Here is an 8,438-nt window from a genome sequence, read left to right as displayed (position 1 = left end):
GGGGCCCCGGCGGCGCGCCGCGGCTGCCCGGAGGTGGGCTCTGGCATGGTGCGGCGGCAGCTGGACCCGCCGCTGGCGCCCCGCGCTCCGCCGCCGCCTGCGCCGCCGAGTTGGCCCAGCTGCAAATAAACAGCAGTCCCCCCGCCTCCCCCGGCCATCGCCACCTCCTCCGCCCCACTGCGCATGCCCCGCTCGCTCTCGCCTCCACCCGCCCCCCCTCCATCCCCGGACGAGGGCCGCCCCCCCACCCCCAGCACCCTTCGCTCCTGCCCCGCTGGCTGCCGCACTCAGCCCCCGGCGCCCGCGTCCCCGGCCGCCGGAGTTCGCGCGCAGGTGGAGCGGGGTCGCGGCGCGGGGCTGCCCGAGAGGCGGAGAAGGGCCACCGGGGTCCTGCCTGATGCTCCCGGCAGTGCTCACCGCCGCCCCCCCAATCACGCACCCCCACCCAGGGGGCTGGGGAGGGCCTTATCTGCCCGCACCTCCCGGCCCAGGGCCAGGGCGGGCTTAGCAGGTGCGCTCCCTGAAACCCCCACACCCCCCGCTCTGACACAGAGAAAAGTGGCCGCTGCTTCCCGGGAAGTTCCCGGCTTTCAGGACCCCGGACAACAGCGGCGGCGGCGCCCGGCGACACGCTCTCCTGCCCGGCGCCCTGTCCGCGTCTCGTCCCCGGGCCTTGCTGTGCCCCGCCGGCCTGCGCCCCGCGGTCGCAGCCTCCGCGTGGGGGGTGGGGGGCAACGGAGCTGCCCGAAGCACCTTCCCAAAACCAAGAGAAAGGGTCTCCTGGCCGGGGGCTTCCTGCCCGCCCCGCGCAGTTTGTTCAGGGGGCGCCCCGGGCTGTTTGCCTTTACCGCCCTTTGCTCTGCTCGCACTTAGGAAAAGTCCCAGGTTCGATTTGGGGTTTGGGTCTGGGGGCTCAGTTTCTGAAACATTTCTTCTCATTTTAGTTTCTTCTTAAACTCTTGAGATGATCGGGAGATGCAGAGCAAATTCCTCCTCCTTCTCTTTCAAGTGGATTACTTGGGTCTGATGATTAATTTCTGGGCACCGAACGTGTTTCAACTGTTTCTGCTAACAATACTGAAAGAGCTGCGTAAGTGCTCTGCCTTGGCTCCTAAGCTTCCCGGTCTAATGATTTTGTGTTTTAAAGTGCTAATTATTATATGTAAACGAATTAGATGTCCCAAGGTGCTTGATTACTTGATTTATCTTGAAGATTGCAAATCTCTTAACTCTCAAGCTCCTTGAAATTTAGCATTGCTGAATGTTACTGTATTTAGTTACGTGGAATTCGACACATCCAATTAGGAGAAATTAAAATGCCTAATTTACCATTGATTTGGCTTTTTATTGACCAAATTTACCCCAAACAAAAGGATTTCAGGCCAAATATTTGGGTTTTGTTTTTTGTTTTGGAAAATTTCAGGCAAAATATTTGGATAGTTGACCACTCACTCAAGGGGACACATTTGTCTGGAACAAAAATGTTCCAAGACAGGCAACATTTTATCCATTTTCGGTTCATTGTGGTGACCTAAAATTTAGTTAATGAGAAATGAAATGGAAAATTTGGAGCATGAATGTTTTCATCCTTTCATCAAAATTATTGTACACTCTGGTAGCGTTAGCTCTTCCTTGGGCTGAGTCTCTCTCCACACACAGGACCTTATTCCTCCCAGGCAATTTACACTGGAGCCACTCCTCTTTCTTTCCCGTCAGACTCATACACTTACACTGTGGGCATAATCTGTGCTAAAATGTTCAGTGGACTGGGCCAGATGACCAAACCTGCTCTAGGTTGGTGTGTGTGAAATTAATTCCATAATCTTCTAGATTTCTATATTACGGCTCTCCAGAGAAACAAAACCAATAAAACGTATGTTTTATATATAATAAGGAATTGGCTCACTGGACCGTGGAGACTGACAAGCCCCAGGAAAGCTGGAGACCTGGGAGAGCCAATGATGGAGTTCCAATACAAAGGCTCCCAGCCTTGAGACCCAGGAAGAACTGATTGTTTGAGTCTGAGGCAGTTAGGCAAGAGGAATTCCCTCTTATTCACGGGGAGGGTCAACCTTCTGGTTTTATCCAAGCCTTCAACTGATTGGATAAGGCCAACCTCTACTGAGGAGAACAATCTTTCATTCAATCTGTCAATTTAAATGTTAAGTTCATCCCCGGGTGCCTGGGTGGCTCAGTTGGCTAAGCATCTGACTCTTGGTTTCCACTTAGGTTGTGATCTCAGTGTTCTGAGATTGAGCCCCACATCAGGCTCCATGTTTAGCGGGGAGTCTACTTGAGATTCTCTCTCCCTTTCCCTCTGCCCCTCCTGTTCTTGCACACACACTCTAAATAGATAAATAAATAAAAATCTTTTTTAAAAATGTTAATTTCATCTAAAAACATCCTCACAGAGTCACCCAGAATAATATTTGATGGAATATGTAGGTACCTCATGGTCTAATCAAGTTGATACATAAAATTAGCCACCACAATTTCTAAGTTAACAGTAAAAGAGACTAGTAAAATTGTCCTTGTTGTTATGTGCAATAGGTTGGTATGTTATGCTTTTCAAGAAACATGCTTATATATTTTTTATAGGAACTCTTCAGAGACAAAGTTTTATCCCTAAAGAGTGATTCTAATAATAATCTTTTATAGAGAACAGGCCTTTTCTTCTTCCTCAAATTGCCTTCAAAGCCAGCCCTGCCCACCCTCTTCTCTGTGTTGCCTCCTTTTTCAGAGGGAAGAAGGTGAGGATCCTTGACAATGGAGAGCAGTGAAGGAGGTGCTCAAGTGCAGAGAGCTGGGACCCCAGAGAGACAGTTGAAAGGGACAGAAGAAAAAGAAATTTCACAGCTTGAGTCCTGGTTTCTGAGCACTCAGTGTTTCATTAAACTTTCCTCTAGATTCAGGGGCATCTGCCTTCTATCTGGTTCAGACGATGCGTTTGAGATTAATTTTATTTAAGATATTCAGGTATTTTACATCTTCTCAGACACAAAACAATAAATATTTTTAAATATTAAGCTTTTTTTTTTTTTTTGCATCTTCGTCTTTCCTTGCTTCAATACTGCTCTGTGTTAAAAGAAATAGTGTAAAAGTATTGATATCTGAGAGAGACATTTTACATTAATATGTCAGCTTGCAGACAAGAGATCATGAGACTGTTCAGCCACCATAATTGCATGAGCCAATTCCTATTACTCTCTCTAGGATATGTATATCTAAATAGTTCTGTTGCTCTGGAGAACTCCGACTAATATAATTTTTTCCCATAAACTCACGAGGAGAATTGTCATTTACTCTTAGCATCCCAAATTGCACTTCTCTTTTTTTCTTTCTATTTTTTTAGATTTTACTTATTTATTTGAGAGAGAGAGAGAGAGAGCTTGTACTGGGGGGGGGGGCAGAGGGAGAGGGAGAAGCAGGCTCCCCGCTGAGCAGGGAGCCTGATGCGGGGCTCAATCCCAGAACCCCGAGATCATGACCTGAGCCGAAGGCAGACGTTTATTCCACTGAGCCACCTAGGCACCCCCCCAAATTGCACTTTTCTTATAGGTGCTATACTTTTGATAGTAAACTCTACCACTATATCCATCCCTTTCTTCTCAAAGACAACAAACAATCCACTTGGTAGGCATCTCAGCCCTCAGATACTTTTTGTCACCCAGCCAACAACTGGTCCCCTTGGTCCTTTGACTCAGAAATATGCTTTCCTTTTTTGTAATACCACACCAGCCAAATTAATCAGGAGGGATTTGCTTTATAATGGAATTGTCAAATTAGATGATCTTTGAAATCCCTGAAGCTCCCCTACTCATAATCAGATTTGGCTACTTTGGACATAGACTTATGTGTGTCTTATACTTAAATTAGATACAATTCGAAGAACTCTGTGAAGCTTCAGATTCCTGACGGGAGAAAAATTTTGCCAATATTGTCGGGATTATTGGAGCTGAGATATACTCAATCTTGCAAAATACCCTTGATGTCAGAAGACTAGGAAGGAATAGGCCTATAATAGAGTGATTAGTAGAAAAAGACTAATTTTACCTTACATTAGTCTTCGCAATGCTTCTTTTCTGCCTTTTGAAAACTACTGGAAGGAGGTACGGATTTGTTCATCATCTTAAGCTATCAATAGAATAATTATAAATTGCTTTCTGGTGATGCTGAATCCAAATATGATCCTTTTTAAAACTGATAACCCTAACACTTAAATTACTCCACCAAATTTAAATTTTAAATGAACAAAACTCTTCAAACATAACCTAAATTTAGTAATGGTGAAGGGAAGAGAAATAGGTATCTGGAGCTGGGAATATTTTTATGTCACTAGTTTTTGTTGAGAAATAACCCATGGAGATGTTGTTAAAACTTTTATTTTGGAATGAAAATTCTCAGGGGACAAATGTGAAAGATTTTGAAATGGGAAAAGAATTACTGGGTGTCCTTTCACTGGAATGCTGGGCATTGCTTAGGTGTCCCCTCTTTTGTTGTTTTCAGCTATTCTGCAACTCTGTAAATTGCAGAAAACTGGTAGTAACGCAAATGATTTTCATTCATAGAGATGCAAATGAATTTTGTCAGGTAGAGATGCAAGTGAGTATTACTAGGTGGATATTGCCCAGGTTTATATGTATATTACATGTATTTGTAAATATATAAATCAATTACATATATTTGTAAATTTTGGTCAATCGTTTGCTCTCACAAAGAATACTTTGGAAATATTTTTGACCATGATGGAAAAGAAATATTTCTAGTGTTTAAACCTAAAGACTTTGTTACTTTAGACACTTTGAACCCTTCATCATGTTAGAACAAATATATTATAACTTCCCTTGTTGACCCAAAGAAAAGTGAGCTCCCTAATGAGTTTCCCATGTATTTTGTTCAGTGGTTGGCTGTTTTTTCAAGATTTCTTATTTAAATATCAAAAAACCCTGTGTTGTTGAGTTAATAAGCCAAAGGGATTAAAATGTAAGAACTATGAATGTGTTTTACTTTTCTAACTAAATATTTATAGAGGTCAATGATTTAAGCACACTGAGAACCCTGCTGGTTTTATAGAAGTCTTTTATTAACACTAGAAAGCGTTCTTTTTAGGAACCCTAAATATATAAAGCAAATACTAACAGAACTGAAGCGAGAAATAGATAGCAATACAATAATAGTAGGGGACTTCAATACCTCACTTTCAACAATGGATAGATCCTCTAGACAGAAAACCAATAAGGAAGGATTGGCCTTAAACTACATGTTAGACCAGATGAAAAGAACATTTAGAGAACATTCCATCCACCAGCAGCCTAATACACATTCTTCTCAAGCACAAAGTTGCCAAGAGAGTAAATCTTAAATGTTCTCATCACAAAAAAGAAATGGTAATTATGTAACATGATGCAAGTGTTAGAATGCTATGGTGGAAAAAAAAAAAAGAATGCTATGGTGGTAATCATTTTGCAATACAGAAGTGTATCAAATCAACACGTTGTTCACCTTCAAGTTATACAATGTTACACAATGTTATATGTCAATTATATCTCAGTAAAGGTGGGGAAAAAGAGAGAACTCATTCTCTTTAACCCATATTGAAATTGTAATGGGGTGGGGAAATGTCTAAGAGAAGTAATCTATTCAAAAAAATTCCTGTTTTCTTTTACCTTCTTGCATTCCCAAGTTTGGTCTCCTAAATCAACAAATCTGGAAATTTGGTGTCAGTTTGTCCAGATTCTTGAAGAACTCCCACCTCCCCCAGCTTAACTGGCCTAATGCACATCAGTTTATTTATTTATTTATTTATTTGAGAGAGAGAGAGAGAGAGAGACAGAAAGTAGGGGTGGGGGGGAGGGGCAGTGGGAGAGGGAGAAGGAGATTCCCAGCTGAGCAGAGAGCCCAACTCAGGGCTCAATCCCAGGATCTGAGATCATGACCTGAGCTGAAGTCAGATATTTAACCAACTGAGCCACCCAGGTGCCCCACAGTAGTTTAATTTTTATCTGAAAATATTGATAGTTCACAATATAAAATAACTTTTAGGATGGTACCATACTTTAGAAACCAAGTTAGCTTGGTGAGTACATGAAATCAGAGGGTGCCAAGAGGAAAAGTGTTCCTTAGGAGAAGTATTCCTTTTCTCATCCAATAGTGAAGATGCACTACTCTCGGTTCCCTCCAAGATCTTCTCAATATTCCAATTGATAAATTAATTTCAATCAAATCACTCATAAGAGAAAGATTTATAAACTGTATAACATTACATAAATATTAGGCGTCAACTTTAGAAATACCTCTAATATAAAAGCTCACTTGATATACTTCTTTTAATAGCTAGGAAAAGTTTGACTTTCATCTGTGAATATCTATGTATTTCTAATGGTAAGAGCTATGTAATTTTTGTTCCAGTTTTGTTTTGGCTTCTAGAAAATTCTGAGTTAAATTTTCTGTTGAATTGTGATAGTTATCCTTAGGCTAAAATTTCAAAACAATTATCCTTTCTTTCTTTCTTTTTTTTTTTTTTAACAATTATCCTTTCCATATTGTTACATAACCTTTGTTCTTTTGTCGTTTGTGCTAATAGATTTATTATATGTGTCTCTTTTTAAAAAGATTTTATTTATTTATTTATTTATTTGAGAGTGAGCGAGAGAGAGAGAGAGAGAGAGAGAGAGAGAGAGAGAGAGCATGAGCAGGGGGAGGGGCAGAGGCGGGAGGAGAAGCAGGCTCCCTGCGGAGCGGGGTGGGGGGGGGGGAGGGGGCCCATGCAGGGCAATCTCAGGACACTGGGATTATGACCTGGGCCCAAGGCAGCTGCTTAATCAACTGAGCCACCCAGGCGCCCCATAATATGTCTTTTATTTTAAACCCACATCAAATCTGACACGTAGCAAGGATATACATAATGATAAATGGAAAGAGGAAAATATAAGGTTGAACATATGAAAAATTTCCTTTTTTAACTCATTTGGCCTTTGAAAGATTTATAAGATCTAACCTAATAATGAACAAACGAAGATGTTTTCTATAATTACTTCAACTCATCTTCGGAAGAGATTATTTACCAACATCGTTAGTAAAATTTGCATATTAATGGTATGAACACTTTCCAACCACAGGTATATTCACTCCCCTACAGCACCGCCTGCCCTCTTAAAAATTACTAATGGGTGATTGGAGCTGGAAAAAATCTTTGAATATCATCTCTATAGTAGCTTTTAGATTTTTATCACCTAGTAACTCTTTATTCCTACCACACATATCCTACATTTTCTGAGTAAAATATCCTCAGAAACTTCTTAGAACCTAATTTTAACAATAATTCTAGAATTAAAAAAATATGTTTTTCTTTCCTTCGAGGTGGAAATAAAACACGCCAATCTCTTTAAGTCTACAGACAATCTGCTGAAAACTTCCCAAGAACAATGTGAGTGTCCACTTCAAAATCAAACTCAAGTTGCCTTTCTTAACAACATATGGAACTGTAATCTTACCTACATAGTTCAGACAACTTATTTTAAAAACCAGCTAATGTTTAGTCACAATTGCAATAGATGGACTTAATTACAAATGCTGGCATGAAATTCTTGTTTCTGATTTTTTCTGCTATGTGCTTACGGTGGCTGCATTGGGACAATTAAGAAGTTCATCGTGCCCTCTGTGGACAGGGAATCTTCAGGAACAAAACATATCTAGGCACATCATTATAGAATTAGAATAAAGTTCGCATTTATTAGAATAAAAACAGCAACAGTGACTATAACAATCTAGAAGAACAATGACAACATAATCACCATTCAGGCTGTCCCAATTTTTTCCTGCCATGTTCTTCAGTGGAATACAAGGTATTGGATAATTTACCAAGGAGCACTTTAATGTCTAAATGGCAAGCCAAGGCATTTTACCGCTGCTGATATGCAACATACACCAGAAGCAATTTAGGTGAAGTTGGTCTTGCTACCTCGTGATGATTGATTTTATTCAGGGAAGTAATAGTTCATTATCCATTAAATATTTGTAAAAATGCTCAACATATTCCAAAATTAGAAGAGGTTTTATCTATCAGCTAAATTATCAATATTGTTTTCTGGGCAGCTCATGTCATTCAGATGTGTGGAGAAAAACTTGTAAGTGATTAAATTTATGACTTATTTATGGGGGAGAAATATCTGACAACCCATGAATGTAGTCAAGATTTTAATAATTCTGGGTTGTATATAGCCCAATTTCCAGAGAGAAAAGAATGGTTTTCTGAGAAAGGTTCATTTCCTTTTGGAAATTCCCCATGGCTTTGGCTTGGTTCTCCCCTTTGAGAGTATGAACATGTGCACATGCACACACATATTCACACATGCTTTTAAAAAGTTTCCTTCACAAAGTTGTTCCCTGTCATTTTCAGCTGGGGGAAGGTACAGGAAGGAAATGTCCACGATTTGGTG

General features: G+C 40.9%; 1 long non-coding RNA gene across 1 annotated transcript; it reads left to right on the top strand.

Annotated features, from left to right (window-relative positions):
* The first annotated feature begins 286 nt into the window (after positions 1-286).
* On the top strand, positions 287-2,895 carry LOC116621595. Its single transcript, XR_004297412.1, has 3 exons — positions 287-511; positions 945-1,090; positions 2,741-2,895. It is a non-coding gene; the product is annotated as an uncharacterized LOC116621595 (long non-coding RNA).
* Positions 2,896-8,438: the final 5,543 nt, after the last annotated feature.

The sequence above is a fragment of the Phoca vitulina genome, unplaced genomic scaffold, assembly GCF_004348235.1.
Source record: "Phoca vitulina isolate PV1807 unplaced genomic scaffold, GSC_HSeal_1.0 scaffold49, whole genome shotgun sequence".
Lineage (NCBI taxonomy): Eukaryota > Metazoa > Chordata > Mammalia > Carnivora > Phocidae > Phoca > Phoca vitulina.
The sequence above is the reverse complement of the archived record's forward strand: the minus strand, read 5'-3'. Positions and strand labels throughout refer to the sequence as shown.